Source organism: Diabrotica undecimpunctata, unplaced genomic scaffold (genome assembly GCF_040954645.1).
Source record: "Diabrotica undecimpunctata isolate CICGRU unplaced genomic scaffold, icDiaUnde3 ctg00002232.1, whole genome shotgun sequence".
In the NCBI taxonomy this organism is placed as follows: domain Eukaryota; kingdom Metazoa; phylum Arthropoda; class Insecta; order Coleoptera; family Chrysomelidae; genus Diabrotica; species Diabrotica undecimpunctata.
This window is the reverse complement of record NW_027313359.1, coordinates 1-22,102: the sequence shown is the minus strand read 5'-3', so window position 1 is coordinate 22,102 and position 22,102 is coordinate 1. Positions and strand designations below refer to the sequence as shown.

The 22,102-nt window shown below is 33.3% G+C and overlaps 1 non-coding gene across 1 annotated transcript; it reads left to right on the top strand.

Annotated features, from left to right (window-relative positions):
* Positions 1-1,963: 1,963 nt before the first annotated feature.
* TRNAA-AGC (transfer RNA alanine (anticodon AGC)) lies at positions 1,964-2,036 on the top strand. Its single transcript has one exon. It is a non-coding gene; the product is annotated as a tRNA-Ala (tRNA).
* Positions 2,037-22,102: the final 20,066 nt, after the last annotated feature.

The following is a 22,102-nucleotide window of genomic DNA, read 5'->3' as shown; positions in this document are numbered from 1 at the left end:
CGCGCTATCTCAGAGTGTTAAGTTACTTTCCAGCAAGTTTATTGTTGAGATGGAAGTAAGTAATTTCTGTTTCGGAAGCATTTGGTTGTACTCTGCACTTGCGGAAATATTTGCTCAGTATATTTAGGTCAGCCTTTTTTAAGATGATTCTAGTGGTAGCATTTGGTAGTAGTGACCCAGTTATAGACGAACTTTTGTAATTGTGTTTCTGACATCTCTACTAATGATAAGCTAAATATTAGTGGCTAGTACACTAAATTTTTTTTTGGTAGACTACTCTTAAGCTTTTTGGTGAGCTAATATCATTTGTTCACAAGTATAAATACTTAGGCCATGAAATCTAAATTTCCAGGGACAATTAAACCTCGGAACGGTAAAGAAGAATCACTTTAGCATGGGCCGCACATGGAGCTCTATCAGACATCTTAAAGAGCAACATACCAAATTATTTAAAAAAGAAGACCTTCGATCAATGTGTGCTTCTTCCAGTCATAACTTACGATGCCCAAACACTTTCTTTAACCCACGCCACTAAACTAAGAGTGGCCCAAGGAAGAATGGAACGGTCGTTAACTTGGAATGACTCTCAGAGACAGCGTTAGAAGAGAATACTTGGGCGGGCCAAGTGGCCAGAATAAATGACTTGCGGTGGACCCAAAAAATTACAATACGGAGACCATGAGCAGATATATAGACAGAGGTACACCCCTACACGATATACAAACTACGTCAAAAGAATCGCTAGGAATGGGTTGCAAGAAGCTGAAGATCGGCGGAACTGGAAAAAATTAGGGGAGGTCTATGTTCAAATTTGGATGCAAGATGTCCATCACCACTTGAAACACTCGGTCATTGAGCATGCTAATTATTAGCGTGTAATTGGTTGACAGGAGATCTTAGGGAGAATTTTGTATATAAAACTCGATCTCGATATTGTATCGTAAGCCGCTGTGCAATTAATAAGTCTTGCTGAAGTTTTTAGTCTTTTTTGAAATCCCGCTTTGATGTAGGTGATGAATTATCTGCAAAACGTTTGTTCTGGCCGAAAACCTTCTTGTTCGACTGAGATCAACTAGAATAGTTCTGGGCTGATTCTATGTATTGTTCTGCAGCTTTTTGGATTATCGACAGGTTTGTCAAACTTTATTATGGGTATTATCTTCCAAACGAGCCAGTCAAACTTTTGTATACTGTCCACAATTTACCAGGAATTCAGGGTAAATATTGTCAAATAGTGGTGCTTTTGCTGTTTGCCATCTTAAAGAGCTTTTGATATATCATGGCTGAAGGAGTGGAAATGTTCCATATCTGTGGCTTCATGTTTTAAGTTTTCTATAGTGCTTCCATGTAGATTGTGTGAGCTTTCTCTTTTTGCGCGGCTAAATGTTTTTACCATGCGTGACGCTACAGTATCTGGCTTTACGGCTGCCTTTTGGCGTTTTTTGAGGGACCACATTTCAGCTTTCTTATTAATGACCGAGCTTGCCTGCTTGACATCTAAAAGTTTAACTGGAGAACCACAGATAGTAGGATACGATGAAAGCAGATGAAAGCACAGAAGACAAATGCATAACAAATGCTTTGTAACGTATAGACTAAATAATGTGTCATTCATTTTTAAACGTTATCAGAGAGAAAATATTGAATAAAATAGTTTTTTTTAATGTAAATAACAATGTTGAATATTTGAAAGGTATTTTCTAAATTCTAAATTTTAAACATCTTTTCTTTGTCCAATTTATAATATTGTGAAAATGTATTTTAAAATAAAAAAAAATGTAACTGGTATATTTATTTCGATTGTCACATCTTTTATGCTATCAAGAACAATCTTTTACAGGTATATTTATGTCTACTAATTTCTGTAGTCATGGAATTACAATAATACGAGATGCCACACCTACAAATCGAAAGGAGGTCAAGTGTTCTTTATGATTTTAAAGAAATTATTCTTAAATATTGGGGGGGCGTAGCTCATATGGTAGAGCGCTCGCTTAGCATGCGAGAGGTACCGGGATCGATGCCCGGCGCCTCCAACCTTTTTCTCCAAAATTTGTCTAATTTTTTTGTATATAGTTTGATTTTTGTTTTTTTTTTTTTTTCGATCCTTCGACATATTTTTAATATACAGTAGGTACAGTGAATATGCATGAAGAAGAATGGTTCAACCAGATCCAAACCTTAGCACAAAATACGAAGATTTAACCTAAATCACTTCAATAAAATATTCCTCCTTACCGAGATACAGAGTGTTTTATTACAAATATTCTAAAATGATTTTATCTCATGGTTTTAACACCTTCCAATATTTTTTGTTAAAATTTGACAAATAGTTTACACATGTTAGGATAAACTAGCGTTAAAAGATAGTTTTCCGCTGTTACCCAGATGCGTGCCTGAGGGATAGATACTTCTTTTCTAGGTCACTGTCGTAATGATGATTTTACCATGTTTTTTTTTAGTTCTTCTATCCACTTGTCTCAATGCGATAGGTTGAGTAGTTTTTAAGCTATTTGCTTTTAAACGTAATGTTTTAAAATACCGGGAAGAATCTATGGCAATCAAATAGACCATATGTTAATTTCGGAAAAAATGAACACAAACAGTGCAAGATGTAAGATATTATAGAGGATAAAATGCGAACACTGATTACATACTATTAATAACAACATTAAAGATATTAATAAATTAAAGATAATAATAATCAAACAAATATTAACAAGGTAAAGAAAAAAATGGAACAAAGATAAATGAAAACACAAGAAACAAAACAACAGTACACTGAAGAATTGGGACAAAACCTGAGGAAAAAACAACAATGAGGATATAGAAAAAAAAACTGAACTACATAAAAACAGTATAACATAAATGGCCAGAACAAATAATGGGATCCCCGAAAAAAAACAAAAATCAAAGGCATTGTTTGATGCTTGATAAAGATCTGCTTGATGATGTTTGATGAAGAAGAATGTCACAAAAAAATCGAACTAAAAACTAAATGGCTAGAGAATTAAAGTGTAAAAACATCTAGAACACCGAACAGAAAAACAACAAGCCACGAAACTCTATAAACGAAAGAAAGAGAAGAGAAAGAATGGATCTCTAAAAAAATGAAACAGTTAAAAATAAATAACAAGGCTAACAAAAGACTGTTCAAATGTATAAAACAAAATACAGGACCAAAAAAAAAAATAATTATAAAAATAAACAATAAAGATTGGGAAAAATATTTTACGGCTCTATATAAAACCAGCTAAGAGACATATGCAGAAGACGAAGAAATAACAGATGCAGAGTCCATACCTGTCGTAAAGCCACTAAAACTAAACAAAACTCAGGAGCCAGATGAAATATTTACGACCTAATCATAAACGGAAGAGAAGCTGCTAAAACGGATGTACAAATTAATGATCAAAATTTGGAATGAGGAAAAACATGACTGCAGATTGAAAAAACGGACACATAACACCAATGTCTAAGAAGGAGGATCCAAATAAGTGCAACAACTATAGAGCTATTATGTACTGAACACAACGTATCAAGATCCCGACTTCAATTATTAGAAACCGACTACATTCGTTACACAGAAAAGAAATCTGTTTCAGAGGCAGTGTTGTTAACAATTCTTCTTTAGCCAACATGTCAGAAAATACCAACCGAATGAAAATACACAACTGACGTAATAACTGGACTTCTTTGATGACGGACATAATATCTGTTTTATTTTTGATGTCCTGAAATAACACATTCGCAGCCTCAATGAATGCTTCCTTCACTACCTCTCCATATTCAAATAGTTTTTTATGTTGTGCCAATATATAAGAAATTTTGAACGACGGAATTGTTGCAGCTACTGATTGTTTAACAGACCTAGTGAACATTGATTGTTCCGTCTTCAAACTACTTTTCAAGTCTTGTACTTTCCGTTTTCTAAACAAACTGTTTTGCGGAAAATCATTTTCATAGTTTTTATGCAAAGTTTTATAATGCCGTTCTAAATATCCGCGTTTGGACAGAGCAACGGAAGACCGACAAACAAGACAAACACACTTATCTTTCACAATAGTAAACAGGAATTCTTTCTTCCCACTCATTATTAAAATGATTTCTTTTACTCTTTTTCGCAGCACTCATATCGAGTTTCAAATATTAATGTAAAGAATAAATATATTACAAAAATGTTTTACTATTATAGTAATAACTTACTAATGAATGATTAATGCTTGACTAACAGCAATACAATGCCGATACAGCACACTCCAGTTTAAATTTATCTGTGAATCAGCCGAACTCAGCATTATCGCAACTTTCGGTTGAAGAGATAGCATCATAATTATTTCGATCATGCACGTGTGGTGAGTCAGGATATTAGGCATTATTTTAGTTTCGTTTATGTAGACTATTATCTTCTTTTTATTCTTGGGATTTTCAATTTATATTTGCCCATTTTCTAATATTTGCGTCTAATACGGTTCTCGTATTTTCTCCGTGAATCGCGATCGACTTCAAAAACTTTGCCGATCGACCGGTCGATCGCGATCGGCTCTTTGAGCACCGATGATCTAGCAGATGCGTAAAATAAAAGTTATGCCTTAAAAATAACAGTTGACCTACCCAAAACGAACGCCTATGACCTGGTAATAAAAATTTGTAATTGATTCAACTTTGTAATTTGTAATTTGTAATTGAGTCGATTCAACTTTGCAGAATAAATAATTGTGCCAAGTGTTGTGTAGGATTTAAAAAAGTAATTAGAAGGCGCCATCTTCAAAGAGCTCTAGCTATCTAGGAAGCATTTTCGGACTAGGTGAATTGGATTAAATTATCTTAAAATTATCTGAGGAATCTCCGGTCTTCATTTGTCAGGAGAGTTTCTGGACACCCTGTATAAAGATAAATGCAAATAAAAAATATACTAAAACATAATAAAATCCATTCGTATTCAACATTAAGTTTAAGAAATAATTAGGTAATTGAATGTAAACCATTTGCCACAAGAAACATTTTGAGAAATTTCGTAGATGAATACTATTATTATATCTTTAATTTTTTGTCTTTAAAAGGATGGTTCCATTTATTTTAAAGCATTAGGTGTAGCTCTTCTATCGTCATATTTGTCCATCTACAAAATGTAGAGTTGTGAAGATAGTTTTGGTCGTAGCTTATCGACGTGATCAACCCGACCTAATTTGGTGTCAATAAAAGGGTAATGTCAATAAATTGCCTGACTTGGATTTATTTGTTCATTTATTAAACCTAAATAAAATATTTTGTACTTTATCCACATTAAGCCCAGGTTTGTTTGCAGTTAAGTATGTCTCAGTTCTATCAAAATATTTCCCTTTCTGATCATTAATGCCACTTGTAAACAAGGTGATGTCGTCAGCGGAATCAGTCATTAACACGAAACAATAGCTATTTGTATAACAAGGAAGTGTTATTATTCCTCCCGAGAATAAAGTTTACTGCCCGACGCGTAGCAGAGGGCAGTTATCATTCAAGGGAGGAAAAAGGCACTTTACTTCCATGTTATATACATGTCATATGCATGTTATATAATTTTTCCACCTTCCTCAAATAACAAGTCATTTTTTCATTTTTTAAATAATTTATTTATATAATTGACAAAATTTATCAGAGAACTAAAACTAACAGTAGGTAGGTACTTGCAAAGTAGGTACAGTATAAACTGTAATTTCATAATGGCATCCTAAATATTGGTTAATTTGTGGTTGAGCAATTATTTATATTAATGTTAAATGGGCAATTTTGAGCAGTGGTTATTTGAATAGCTCTAGAAGTGAGAGCTGGAGCCAACGTAGTTTTCGTGATATTTTCACTAACACTTTTGTTATACACTTGGTATCCCCCGAAAGTACTCGTATTTGGCTGATTACAATCTACCTCTTTAACTTCAGTGACTCCCATAATTTCTTCCGAAATTTTTCACTTTTTTGCCAGAGATTGCTCAACATACCTTTCAGCGATATTCGTAGACTTCCAACCTCCGTGTTGCTTTAAAGCAAGAATATCTGCTTTAGAATTTGCAAATAAACTCGCCGAGGTTCTTCTGAACCTATGTCAGGTAGAATTTACGGCATTAGGCAGTTTTTAAAAATTCTGCAATTTTTGTAGGAATTTTAGCAATAGAATTTTTTCCACCCATTTGTTTGATACATTTTCCAGCTCTATAGCAAACAATTTAACGTGGCTGGTCCATTTTAGGACGTAATGATATAATATATTTCCTATAAATGCCCATATAATTAGGACCATTCCCCGGTAAAGTATTGATTACAAACGTTCTCAGTATATATGTTTTAGTATTTGGTATATTTACTATTAAAATTGAACCTTTATCTTCAACATCTGTAGTGACCATTTTTACGAGCTCGTCCCACCTGCATGCTCTTGAAATTCCGAAAATGAAGAGAACCTACAAAAAAAAGAAAAAATAATTAAAAAATATTTGTCGACTCTGGGATTCAAACTTGCAATCGCAATAATACAACGAAATATTTTTTTTAACATGCAATAACTTCACATCACTATACTCTGCTTTTTACACTAAACTGTTACACATTTACACTAACTCAAATGGTTTTGTCCTTATGAGTCTTCTCTTTAGTTCAGTGTTATCGAGAAGCTGGATTGCCTCGACATTAACATGACTATGCAGCCTCTGCTCGTGTCTTGATGCTGTTTTCTTGATTATTTCGATCACAGTTTCCATACCCAGGTCCTGGTGGAGGTTGCTGTTACGGATATACCAAGGAGCATCAACAATGTTTTTTAGTCATTTGTTTTGAAATGTCTGGGTAATATGTAGAATAATAGCTTTGGTACAGCCCCAGAGTTGGCACCCATATACCCATACTGGCCTCAGTACTTGCTTGTAGATGGATAATTTACTATGAATTGATAATGTTGAATTTTTTTCAATCAGCCAATACAATTTCTTATATCTAATATCAACCTCCCCTCTATTCTTTTTGACATAGACTTTCCAGCATAGCTTCGCGTCTAGGGTGATGCCCAAGTATTTTGCTGATGTTGCATAAGGAATTTGGGGTATCATTTATTCTGACTGGGAAATTTTCTATTTTTTTATATGTAAAGTTAATATGTGCAGATTTAGTCTCATTTAATTTTATTTGCAATTTTTTGGTCCAGTTGTATCATCTGTATCATATGGTCCAGTTGTATGGCTGTATCATCCGCGAAGGTACTCTGAGATAGCGCGTTAGCTCTGAAATGTCACACGTATACAATAGGTACAGGACCGGACCTAAGACACTCCCTTGTGGCACGCCAGCTTTGATCTCTCTTAAGTCGGTGTACACTTCTTCTTGTTTTACTTTTAGAAATATCTTACCTTTATTAATAAATAATTATATAATATATAATATATTATTATTATAATTGTATGATAATAAAACTGGAGAAGGTTTTGCCTTATTAGCTTTATGTATCTGGTTTTGTCTTTTCAAGAAAGCAATTATTTTGGGTATTTAATATTTACATTTTCTTTTATTTCAAGCATGGTATCGAATATTTGGACCACAATATAGAGGTTTTAATGTATTTGCTAATATCGAAAAAGTCCAAAAAAAATAAAATTTTTTTGAGTAAGTACGAATATGCTTTTCTTCGGCCCATTACTTAAAATGTAAATATGGTTTTTCGATTTTTTTTTTGGATTTTTGTGGTAATAAAAATTGTACTGTTCATTAACTTGTTCCAAAATATCTGGTGGTGTATTATTAATATCTTTAAATTCGCTTGAATCAATCATTTTCCAATAATATTTTATATTCTGTAGTTATATATTATGTGTACACACTGTTTTGTATAAAACTTAAGAGGTCGCTGGTTAAATGATAGATAAATAATAACGAAGAAAAATGCAATATTTTGTTTGTAAATAAATTAGCGGAAAATAGCAAATACAACTGTAAATAAATTAAGAAATTAACTGGTCTTACTCTTTATTGTTGTCTGTATAAAGAATATAGACTTACCCTTTGAAATATTGATGTCGTATTCTTAGCCAGAGGAATCTCGTTGGTACCGCGTCGGGGACGCCGAGGCTCGATAGCACGAGAACCGATCAAAACTAGATCCGTTTCGTTCGCTGCCTTGGGATGAAGTTATTTGAGACTTAAGACGGTCATAAAAGAACCCTTTAACCGTTACGTGTGGTCTGTATACCAAGAGGGTACACCAATAAATCAATCTATTGTATTGCGATTTTGAGTGGCGATAATTTAAGTTAATTGTCACGGTAATACGAAACCGTACACTTGTTTCTATATTTGTGACTCAAAATACAAAAGAGAAGCCAAATTCTCCGTACTTAAAACATAATAAATGAGATTGCCAGTTTTGCGAAATAACAGGAAGCAATATATTTTAATAAAGTCATTAGAATACAGCATTGAATTAGATCACATTATAGTACACTAAGAGAAAAATATTAAATGTAAAAATATGAAAAGAAATAGTACATACTTTCCCAAACACACACTTTAAAACTACTAATCTGTCAATCGACCATAGCATGCTATAAAATTTAAAATCATAAATTCGAAAGCCGGATGAATCTATGAGGTGCAGTCAAATTATTATTGTAAAAATTGTTAAATCAAAATAACAATATACTGTTTTTTACCATATTACAAAATGCAGGGTGTTCTATAAATAAACGTTAAAATGTAAATATACTTACGTAATAGAATATAGTATAGGGCGTCAATAAGTTATTTCATCGATGGCATATCACGACGTTACTTTTATTTTTACTGCCTAGGGAGTAAAAGTACTTTATCTTCCTACAATGAGGCCAAGAAATGTATACTTTGGATACAAAAAGCTTTTGGCGGAAAAACCTTTTATTCCATTGTGCAAATGAACTAAACATTGTGGATGGAGTAAGCTGAAGAGTACTGTAACTATGTTCTACGACCTGTAACTAAGATAGCATTCAGCGTTCCTTAAGTGCGTAATGTTTATACTAAGGGAATATTATATGTAAATAAAGAGAAGAATTTTGATAAAATTGGTGATTCCCAAATTTTATTTCGAAACCAGTTTTTTTTGTCCTCTTGGATAACTTTAATTTTTAATTTATTATTAATGCGAGAAAAAATACCATATAAATTCGAATGTACAAATTAAATAATTTTTATTTATTGGACAATTCGCTAATTATCTTTATCACACAAAAGGGAAATTCTAAATCAATAATTATATACCTTCTAATTAGCACGTCTTAACCGCTATACAATAAAATAAAATTGAAACAAGTTTTATTACTCAAGGTTAAAACATCCATCGATACATAAAAACTGCTATAAAATTTATCTACAGCATCGAAATTTTTTTAAATCATTTGCATACATTTATAATATTTTTATAATAGTTATAATTATAAAAATCAAAATAAATAAAAGTAAATTGAAAAATGGACCCATGGAAAAATAACAGAAAAATTAGGGTTCAGAAAGTGAATGGTTGCGACACGTATTATTAGGGATGACAAAGAAAAGAAATGCCCTAAGAGTATTGCAGGTGAAAGAATAATGAAAGCGAAGAAGCGACCAAGAAAGAAAGAGAGACCTCGCAGAAATGAGAACGTCAGATTGGAGATAGAAAACAAAGAAACAGAAAAAAATGGAAAATACAGTGAAATTTGGATAATTCGACCCTAGGGGTTAGGTACAGGTAGGAACTCCTTTTTGGATAGTCCTATCAGGGAAAGTGAATCAATCCCTGCCGTCGGCAGATTTCAGGTGTTTCCTGACCCGGGAAACTAGTACCTGCTAAGGGTTCCTTGTCCAGGGTCACGGATGAAGTCCACAACGGCATCCAGGGCGGAGAAGAAGATCTTCACAACGGTTTGGAGGACGGAAGTGGCAGCCCCTGGTTTTAGGACTTGTTTAGAATCGAAGGGTAGGTGAGACTCTCTAGCTGTAGTGGAAGCAACTCGCATAGGAGAAGGATACTCTGATGTAAAATCCCGAGCCCTACAGGTTGGGGATTGAGGCACCGGGCCAACTCCTCGGTACTTATAAAACACGTACAATGTTAAGAAGCCTAACCAAAGCCTCGGAACAAAAGATTGGAAACACAGTAGACGAAAACATGTCAGAACTCAAAAATGCAGAGATAGATATCGCGGTGCTTACAGAAACTAAAAGAAGGGTATAGGTTCTGAAAAGTGGGGTCACTATGACCTGTTCTATAGTAAAGTAACTAAAGACCAAAGAGCACAACAAGGTGTTGCTATTGTTATTCGCAAAACTTTAAGAAGACATATTACCTCTTGGAAAGCAATTAATCAGAGATTGATAAAAATGATCATCACGATAAAAGGAAGCAGAATAGCCATACTAGGTGTATATGGAATTAATGAGGACGCATTGGTTAACAGTAAAGATGCATTTTTCGAACAACTGAACGGTGAAATTATAAAAGTAGGAACATCTAGGGAGATCATACTTCTAGGAGACTTCAACAGCAGAGTTGGACGGGAATTGAACAACAAAGTGGTAGGAGCACACGGTCAAAAAACCAGAAATGATAATGGAACCAGATTAATAACAACATGCACACAAAATAACTTGAAATATTAAATGGATTTTATCCACATCGCGATATACACAAATACACGTGGATACAACAGACCAGAAATCTGAAATCTATAATAATAGATTATAGCATTGTAAGACAGAGAACTACAATTAAAATACAAGATGTGCGAGTAGCCAGTGGGCCATCATGTGGCACTGATCATCACCTGCTAAAAGTTAAAACGGTACTCCCAAACAGATACGAAAAAGAAAAAGAGCACATCGAGTCAAATCAGTTAATAAAACAAGTACGGTACAACCTAGACAGTTTAAACCATGAGAGTGTAAAGCTACTGTATAAAAAACGATTAGACCAAAAATTAGAAATGGGTAGTTTTGAAAATACCGAAGAACACTACGAACACATCAAAAGGTCGATTCATTTAGCAGCAGAAAAAGCACTGGGGAAATGTGACGAAAACCATAAAGGAATAAAACCGTACTGGTGGGGTAAAGAAATAGAGAAGGAAATTAGAGATAAACGTCGAAAATACCAAACATTATTAACAACAAAAACAGAAAACGATAAAACAATTTACAAAGAAGCATAAGCCAAAGCAAGGAAAAAGATAACTCAAAAAAAGAACGAATTATGGAAACAGAATTGCCAAAAGATCAACACCTACGTAGGAGGTAGAAGAAGCATAGAGACTTGGAGATTGATTAAAAGTATGAGAAATAATAACAAAAAAGACGTTATATCAACAATAACAACAGAAAAATGGGAAGAATATTTCAAAAAATTACTAACAGAACAAAGACCAGAATTTACTAACATGGAAGACAACACGATAGGTATACGTATAAATTCATCACCATTACAAATTACAATTACAATTACAATTACAAAGTAAATCAGAGATGGAAAAAAAAACCAAATCCCTGAAAAATGGAAAATCCCCTGGTCCTGGTGACATCCCTGCAGAATTAGTGAAAGCCGCCACAGACAAACTCCAGAAACAGTTAAGAAAACTCTTTTGAGACTGCTTGAATCGAGCCGAATTACCAAAAGAATGGAAATTATCTATCATGTTAACTATCCACAAAAAGGGCAGTAAGGATCAGTGTGAAAATTGTAAAGGAATTGCGGTAAACAGCACAATAAGTAGGATGTATGGGAAACTTATTAAGAACAAAATAGAAAATGACTATAGACATTACGAAGCAGAGAAGCAAGCTGGTTTTAGAGCTGGACGATCCACAGTAGACCACTTGTACTCTATTACGCAAGTTATTGAGAAAAAAACAGCCGTCAATAAAGAAGTTCACCTGGTGTACATAGACTTACAAAAACCATATGACAGTGTACCCCTCAGTAAACTATGGTCAACCCTACAGCAAACCAACATTAAGCATGGTCTTATCAAAGCAGTCCAAAGTCTGTATAATGGAACTACTGCAAAAATTAAAACTCGATCAAGGATATCTGAGGGATTTAAGGTCACGAAAGTACTAAAGCAGGGTTGCTGTATTTCGCCTACCCTTTTCAAAATTTATCTTGAACAAGCACTCAAGCTGTGGAAAAGAAAATGTAATGGCATGGGAATCCCTCTCAACGACGAGACTACACTGTACACCTTATGTTTCGCTGATGACCAAATACTGATTGCTCAGGATCATGACGACTTGAGTTACATGACTCGGAAGCTAATAGAAGAATATAATAAATGGGGTCTCGAAGTCAACATTAAGAAAACTGAAACCATGTGTATTGGAGGGACAAAGCAGTCCATTATATTAGACGATGGGGTAGAAATTAGACACTGTGATGAATACAAGTACCTGGATATGAAGATAACTCAAGATGGAACACTCGATGCTACTATAAAAGACAGAAACATACAGGGTTGAAAAGCCATATCCATGATGAACGGCATTCTGTGGGACCAAACAATATCTAAAGCGAACAAACAACTCATATACAATACCATACTTAAAAGTGTAATCACATATGGCAGTGAAGTTTGGCCAATGAAACAAAGAACAGAGAAACTGTTACTAGCAACAGAAATGGACTTCTGGAGAAGAGCAGAGGGCAAATCAAGAAGAGATCGGATACCAAATGACAGAATACGAGAAATGATGGGAGTCAGCATACAATAGTTGATGTCATAAAAACAAAACAGTTAATATGGTACGGCCATGTACAGAGAATGCCAGATGACAGGATTCCGAAACATATTTTGACGTGGACACCACAAGGAAGAAGAAAAAGAGGAAGGCCGAGAAGAAGCTGGAGAGAGAGAATTTAAAAAAGAACTAGAGGAAAGAGAAATCCCTCTAGGACTATGGTTAAATAGAGAAGAATGGCGGTTAGGAGTCGGAAGGCGTCAAAGAACGCTGTGAACCGATAGTAGTAGTAGTAGCGAACCTAAGGGACCGTTAAAAAAATTCGAATTATCCAAAAATTCGAATTTAATTATTTACAAAAAATAGTGATAACCTACAAAAACATCTGCAAACGATAAAAATCAACACTTTTGCAGATGTTTTCGTTCCTATTCTTGCCCGAATTTTGTCAACCGAAAAGAATGGGCTAACAAAATTCGGCAAAGAATACCAATTAAAACATTTGCAAGCTACAAAAAATGGCCAATTATTGTCATTATGGCAGGTGCTCTCATTGGTATTTTCGACCAAATCTTAGCCAATAAAAATAGCCCAGTGAGAAGGCGCCATTAAAACAATAAAAAACATTTTGTCTCAAAAAATATATTGAAAATAAGAACATTTGTTACAATTAACATCAAAAAACAGACTTTAACTTTTTTAAAAGAAATCCGAAATTTTTAGCGGCTTTTTAAAATTTAGCTTCTCGGCAATGATAAAAGCTTCTAAGTTATTCTAAGGTGAACTAAAAATAGAGCGACTTATGTCATTTTTACTTTCAAAGTACCACCTAAGTTGTGTAATACGGTTCGTTGCTTCGGCTGCACTGCAACATCTTCATCCACATTAACAAAATCTTCATAAGAGATGGCAGGATCAGAAATGACGTCCTCCCAGCCACCTTTCAGTCAACTGAAAGCAGCTCTTCTGTTAAAGTGTCGTTTTTCTGCGTTCTCCTCCTTTTTAGGAAACCAGCTTTTTTTAAACAGCGTTTGATCGTTTCGTTTGTTACTTTCTCCCAAGCTTTCTTACACATTCAAGAGACTTGAAGAATGTCTAACTTTATTTTAAGGGAGTTGTAATCTTCCGTCAATATGTTTTCAACAAAAAACGTCTGTTAAAATGTTTAAGATTTTTTATGATGCCCCTGGTCTATAGGCTGGAGAACTAAAGTCATGTTGGCAGGAAAAAAATAGCTTTTACATTTTCCATTAGTGGGATAGTGTTGTAGGCCGTACAGTTGTCAATAAACAAATCAATTTTTCTTTTTTTCTTTTATAAACTTTTTCTCTAATTTCATCAGCCATTTCTCGAAAAGATCCCTAACCATCCAAGATCTTGCGCTGCTTACATATTCCACTGGCTTTAACTTAAACGTTCTTAAAACAACGCGGATTAGCCGACTTGCCAATTATTAGTAGAGGCAGCACTTCTGATACGTCCATGTTAGCACCAATTAGGAGAGTGTCTCTTTCTTTGCTTAGTTTTCCTACGTGACATTGTTCGAACCATTTTAAAACATATTTGGATTTTCTGGCTCCCTTAACCTTTTTCGTTCTTTACCACACTCACTTTCACTTTTGAGGTTTTTTTTCTTTATTCTTCAAGTAGGTATATCCACCTACTTGAAGAAGTAAGTGTGAATTATCATGTGTTAGGAGGAATTCCAAATTCCTTGGAAGTCTCAGATTTTTTCTTCGTCCTATTTTCTACTTCTTTAATTGCCGCTAGTTTTTCGATAACGTCAAAGTTTTGTATGTTTGAAGTCTACTGAAGGGGCGTACCGGGTGGGGGAAAATTTAGGTCCAGAAACGAGTACAATGTACAATGGTCTTGAATGCCTTGAAAGAAGTGGCGTGTGAGGACAGAAAAGAATACTACCTCATTTGGAGGAAATTTCCAGCATAAAAATTGGCATTTTAGCTTGTAGAGAAGTTTGAATTATCTAAAATATAATTCGAATTATTCAAGACTTTTTACCATTACGTATATAGAAATGCTAGGGACCAGAATAAAAATTCGAATTAAAGAAGATTTTGAAATAAAGAAGTTCGAATTAAGCAGGTTCCACTGTACTACTGAAAAGCAAAAACCCAGAGGTCTTTATGATCCCGTAGCGTTGTTTACACACATACACACACACACACACACACATATATATATATATATATATATATATATATATATATATATATATATATATATATATATATATATGTACATATTATACAAAAGTTTAATGCAAGCATGTCTCGCAAACAGAAAAACAAAATAGGTATATCGATGAAAAGCAACCGTAAATATGTATTTCTGACTATTTGTCGTCATCAGTACGATGCAGCTAAGTAATAAAAGGCGCATGTTAACTTGGGAAATAATCACTACAGCTACAGGAGCAATGCGACGAACTTGTGGCAATAGACTTTGTAGACCCTGATGGTTTTCAGAGCAACAACTAACAATTACTACGGAGGAAGCTTCAGCTACCTGAGGAAAGAAATGCTAAATGTAAAACATTTAAAACAAATAGAATAGGTTAATGCGAGTAAATAATAAAAGTAAAATGTGATGGCATGTCTCACAAACAGAAAAATAAAAAAAAAAAAAAATAAAAATAGGTATATCGATGAAAGGCAACCGTAAATACGTATTGTCGACTATTTGGCCGTCATTAATACGGTGAAGCCAAGTTATAAAAGGAGCATGTTAACTTGGGAAAGAATAGTTGTTGCTCTGGAAAACATCATCATCATCATCAATTAGTATATATTTGTACACTGCTGAACGTAGGCCTCCCGTAAAATTTTCCACCTATTTCTATCTTGTGCTTCTTGCATCCAGTTTGTGGTGATGCAGGAAAACATCAGGGTCTTCTAACTCTATTGCCACAAATTGTTCACATTGCTCCTGTATTGATCCTTATATATTGTGCCTTTAAACAGGAACTCTTTAACTTATTGAGTATATTTTAACAGAAAATGGGCTCTTCAAGATTGGGAGTTGGAACAGTAATTTTCTTTGGAACCCGGAAGATCAAAACTAGAAAAGAATAATGAGATTGGTGTAATACAGGTGTATAGATTATACTTGTAACCTCAAGTAAAAAACAAAAATTGCAATAAAAATAATCAAATAGATCATGTTACCAGATCAGTATTACCAGAAACTAGCAGAAGAGGACAGGTAACAAAGAATATAACGGATATATAATTTTTGATCACCGGTACAAAATATTAGAGGGTTTTTTTGTAAAAAAAATTATATTGGTAAAAAAATCATAAAGAAATATATTACAGATTTGCAATATATTACAGTATATGCAGCAATAGACCCGTTTAAGAATTTAATAAAAGATTAGTTAAAAGATATTTTTATTAAAACCTCTTTGACCTACTACAGAAACAAGTTTGTCAAAGTAGTGTAGAGTAGAATAACCATAGTGATAGGAGGATTAATCTACTCAATGAATACAGAAACATAAATAAGATAAATACAGGATTTTCGCATTAAACATTTATTGATTTACGTAAAAAAATCATATACACAACACAAGCCAAATTTCTTGACTACATTAATATTAAACAGAATTCAAAATTTAACGTCACTGCCACGAGTTTAAAGAGGCAATACCTGTGGAGCTGCTCATCATCTGTTTGTCACTATGGGAAAAAGTATTGGTTAAAATAATTGAACCACTGCTCAGAAATACTAGAAGATTGAGAGAACATATTCGAAGAGTAAGAACTATAAAGGCAAACAAACGAGATAAAGAGATAATGCTGAGTACTATGATACACACACAACATAATTCAAGTAACAGGTTTATGTAAGCCAAATAAGGAGATATAAAGTCAGCAACAACCGGAAATTTGAAAATTAATTTTTTTAACATAGTCAATACTAACTCAATTGTTCTGTACAAAATAATTACTATTTTAATGGGAATAGCCCACAATTAAAGTTTAAAATAAGTTTATTGACGTTTCAATTTCCACTTCGGAACCCGTTCTCTAGATACAAACATCAATAAATTAAGCAAATTTGGTTTTTTGTTGCTTGGTGAAAAATTCTTCTAATAATTTGATTTTATCTGACTTCTTTATATTGACAATTCAGACGTATATTATACATTTTAAAGTAAACGATTTTACAATGATATTGCCAATATTGCTGAGTTGCGATTGTAAGATAGTTTATTCGATTATATGAAATCAACTTGAGAATATCCGTCAGAAAAAATCATAGTCATAGTCTTCAAGAAGATAACCACAGGCCTTGATGACAGTAAAATTCTCCTATTAGTGATTCCATAGTAAATCATGAAGAAAAAACCAGGAAAAAAACGTCGTAATACTATCCTGACATGGTAAGTATTTGGTCTTACATTTAGTTTACTCTCAATAAACACCAAATACTGCTTTTTTATGTATGTTATTTAAAAAACATAAATGATGTATCCTCAATATGTTACTGACTTACTAATAGTGGTATTTTCCTTTTATTAACTTCCTCTTTTAATCTAGGTAACCAGATCCTACTGCATTCTGCTGAGGAATTTGCGACGCAATTGGTCTCATTTAGTATAACTAGAGCAGATAAGGGAAATGAAACTGTGATAATGGATAAAAGTCAATATTAAAACAAAATAAATACCCAAACGAAGCTTATACAAAATTAACAAAGTATCGAACAAAGCCTTTGGAAAACAGAATATATAGAACTTTATTCAAGTTTAAAATTATTTAATTGAATATTAAAGAAGATTAATTACACCTCGTTACAGCAAGACACCTGATATTTATGGAGTACCGAAAGTTCATAAAGTGAATACACCACTTAGACCTATTTGTAATACCATGAATTCTCCTTGTACTGAACTGTCAAAATTTTTATTAAATACATATTATACAACCATTTGCAAATAAAAATGACATATTTATAAATAATACACAACGCTTTTTAAATAAATTATCAAATATTGAATTAAATTCAAATAATATTTTTGTAACTTTTGACATAAATAGTTTATTTACAAATGTGCCTTTAGATAAGACTTTAAAAATAATCAAAACAAAATAAGAAAATGATAATACATTGGCAGAGTGAGGGGAGTAGGCAGATTGAGACCCCGAACTCGAACGAAACCGTATCATTATCAGTGATGCTGAATCCTCCATTCGCCCCTGTCTCTGGCAACTCTTCTCCATGCTCTAATTCCGATAGACTTCAAATCATTTTCTAGGTTGACTTGGTACCTAAGTCTCGGTCTTCCTCTTCTTCGTTGTCCGATCGACCCTCTTCGGTCAAAAACTTTTCTGACTATGGCATCTTCCTCTTGTCTGATTACATGACCTATCCATCTGAGGCGTGCTACCTTAATGAATTTTACGTCAGGTTCTCCAAATCTTCTATACAACTCAAAATTGTAACACCTGAGCCACAAACCTTGTTCTTTTATGCCTCCATATATTCGTCTTATTATTTTTCGCTCAAAACGTTTGAGCAATTCTTGGTCATTCTGTGAACAAACGAAACCGTATCACTCTTGATAATGGCTCAAAAATGGGTGCCGAAACGTCGAGTAATAAATTCTCAACGCGGTTCTTCCCTGAGAACTAAGTAGTATAGAACAAGACTAAATGTATCAGCTATAATGGAGTTATTGACATTATATACTAATAATACCTATTTTTAACTAAATAATCAGTTCTATATATAGTTTATCTCCATTATTAGCTAATATATTTATAGAAGAATTCAAAACAAATATAATTTCTAAAAAAAATTTAAAATCCACAGTATGGTGGAGATATGTAGATGATATATTCTCAATATGGCCTTATGGATCGGAGTTCTTGGACATATGAATGATATAAACGATAAAGAAGAGACAATAACATTTAACATAGAAAAGGAATATATTAACAAAACACACTACCTTTTCTGGATGTTTAAATCTCAAAGAAGGATACTAGATATGAGACTCAGGTGTATAGAAAACCAACACTCTAACAGAAATCTAAATTGCAAATCAAATCACAACATCAATATTAAAAAGAGAATCAATAAATCATTATACGATTTGTTCTTAGAGGAGAAACATTTGTTAACATATGTTTTATTAAAAAATTATTATCCTTTGTCGTTTATAAATAATGAATTTTCAAGAATAGACCGAACGATCCTATAACATTCACTGGGAATATTACGAGGAAAATAACAATGCTTTACAAAAAAGGATTATACGAAAACCTTAAAACGATAGAAAATAAATTCATCAGTTCATTAACATTGAAAACAACAAACACATTGAGATCTAAAACTAAAGGTCGTGGCATATTATCGTGCACGTTGCGTTTCCAGCACATAGCGTTTAGTTTCCGAAAAATATAATTTAAATGGTTTTAAATATGAACAACGCACACTGTCCGGAACATAGCGTTTCAGACACTTAACGTTTCCATTCAGTATATTTGAAAACAATATTTTACCGATGCCGACGGCTACGTAACGAGTCGTAACGGGTTGGTAAGGATAATGTGAATTACGGAAGTGATAAACAATTAGGACTTTTGAACGGAAGTGATACCTCTTCTTTCTAAAAATACTTTTTGGTTTGATATGTATGGCTTCGTTAAATGTAGTATTTTGTTTTTTAACTGAAGGTGAAATTAAATTTATAACATATTTAAACTGAATTTTATTCTTTCTAAAATATCCATAATATTTTTCATCGTCATCAATTAATTCTCTGTCTAAAGTCCAGTATTCACATTCCTTCTTCCTTTCTCTTAGCATTGGATGTACTTCAAATCTTCTTTTTAACACAGTTTTTCATTCTTCATCGTTAAGTAGAACGTAGAACGTAGAAGTAGGAAACGCTACGTGCCGGAAACTATACGTGCACGATAATATGCCGCGACCTTAGACCTAACAATGAAAAAGAAACAACAAATAATTGTATTTATGCGAATAATAATGTATACCGTATGCGAATAATAATGTATGCGAACATTTTTATTTAGGTGAAACATCAAGACCATTAAATGTTAAAATAAATAAACATCAAACTTATATTAAAAATAGAAAATTTATAAAATATATAAAAATAGACAAAGAAGCTACTCAAATTATGCCAAATGATATAAATTCGTCGCAAATTCCTCGTCAGAATGTAGCAGGATCTGGTTACCGGAAGAGGAAATCAATAAAAAGAAAATACCTCTATTAGTAAGTCAATAACATATGAAGGATCCATGATTTATGTTTTTAAATAACAAACATATGAAATCAGAGATTAGTCTTTATAAAGTAAACTAAATATTAGACCAAATACTTACCATGTCGGCATAGTATCATGGGGCTTTTTTCCTGGGTTTTTCCTTATGATATGAAATCACTAACAGCAGAATTGGTACTTTTTTTTAAAGACAAATTTTATGCTATAATTTTTCTAACGGGTATTCTCAAGTTAAAGTTGATTTCATGCCATCGAATGAACTATCTTACAATAAAGTCGTCCCAGGAATGCAATTCAACCAAATTGACAATATCATTTTAAAGTCGTCTACTTATGTTTGAATTGTCAATATAAGTAAGTCTGATAAAATTTATTAGAAATAAAAGTTATTAGCAAAATTTTCCACCAAGTAACAAAAAACAGAAATTGTTTAATTTATTAATATTTTGTATGTGGAGAACGATTTCCGAAGTGGAAATCTAAACGTAAAAATAAATTTATTTTATATTTAAATTGTGACTTATTCGCAACAAAAATAGAAATTGCATTAAGATGCTGCAAGAAAATAGCTTCAGAACATATTAATTTATAGTCTTTTATTTGATTTGCAAGTTTCTGGTGTACTAATAAAACGAGTTTTTCTTTGGTTCTGTTTTGTTTAGCAATAGAGAACAGTAAATAATCTAAAATAATTGGGCTTTTTCCTTTTTTAGTAATTTTTCTTCTTTTAACATGCACTTATATCAATATTTTTCTCTTTCTTTGGGCATTTTTGGTTCTCTTAAGGTTAGTGATCTTACGTTCCACGTAACGATTCGAAGAATATTTGTCGTGTTCCTTTTTCTCTGAGCAAAGTATTTATAGTCCATCAGTAGAGTGCCTACCTTGCTGAAGACTCCACTCTTCTTTATCCGGGATTGGGACTAGCAAGAGTCCAGCTGTTAAGCTACTCGGTCTACCCAACAACACTGCTGGACAATGTCCTAGTAATAAATTAGTGCAGACTTTGTTTGTAAAATATTAGCACCAGTCCTTATCTAATTCGAGTCATTGAAGAATTTTAAACAAACAAAGTATCTTACGTAAAATAGGATAATTATCTGTCATAACTTTTCTTTACTACTACGGGATAGATTTTTATTATTATTCAATGTTTAAGTGGAGATAGCCGTGAAAAATTTAAACGTGTCACGTTACGGAATGGGCGTACCCATCAATGGTGGAGAGATGTTAAAATTCAAATATCCGAATATCTTCTTCTTCTTCTTCCTACTTTATAAATAGGCAAAATGCCTGTTTTACTTCGGTTTTTAGCCTCAATTGACGTTGTCTGACCATCTTTTCCTCAGTCGTCCCAATGATCTTCTTCCATTTGGCGATTTGTCTCTTGCTATTCGTACTATTCTATTTTTTGTCATTCTTTCGATGTGTTGATTCCATTCCACTTTTCTTCTTTTGGTCCACGCGTTTATTTCCTCTATATCACATCTCGCTCGTATTTCCTCACTTCTTACTCTGTCTCTTAGAGTTTGATTTGTTATTTTTCGTAAGACTTTCATTTGTGTTGTTTCCAGTAGTCTTTGTGTTTTCGACGTATTTGCTCTTGTTTTAACTGTGTACGTCATTATCGGTCTTATTGTTGATTTATATATCCTGGTTTTCGATTCCGTTGTGAGGTATGTGTTTCTCCAGATTGTGTTGTTGAGACATCCTGCTGCTCTATTTGCCATGTTCACTTGTTTTTGTACACTCTGAGATAGCGCGCCGTAGCTTGACAGTTTTATTCCCAAGTACTCAGTTTCCATCACTTGTTCTATTATTTTGTTATTTACGACTTGTTTACATCTTCTCGGTTCCGCTGATACCACTATCGCTATAGTTTTCTCTGTTAAGATCTCCATGTTGTATATGAGCGCCGTATCTTCGAATTCTTTAATTAATCTTTGTAGGTCATCTTCATTTTCGGCTGTTATTATGGCGTCGTCGGCGTAGCATATTATCCTTATTTCCTTTTCTCCCATTCTATATCCTCTTCTTTTTTTAACTGTCTTTATGATTTCATCCATTATCAGATTAAATACTAATGGGCTCAGCGAATCTCCTTGTACTCTGAGATAGCGCG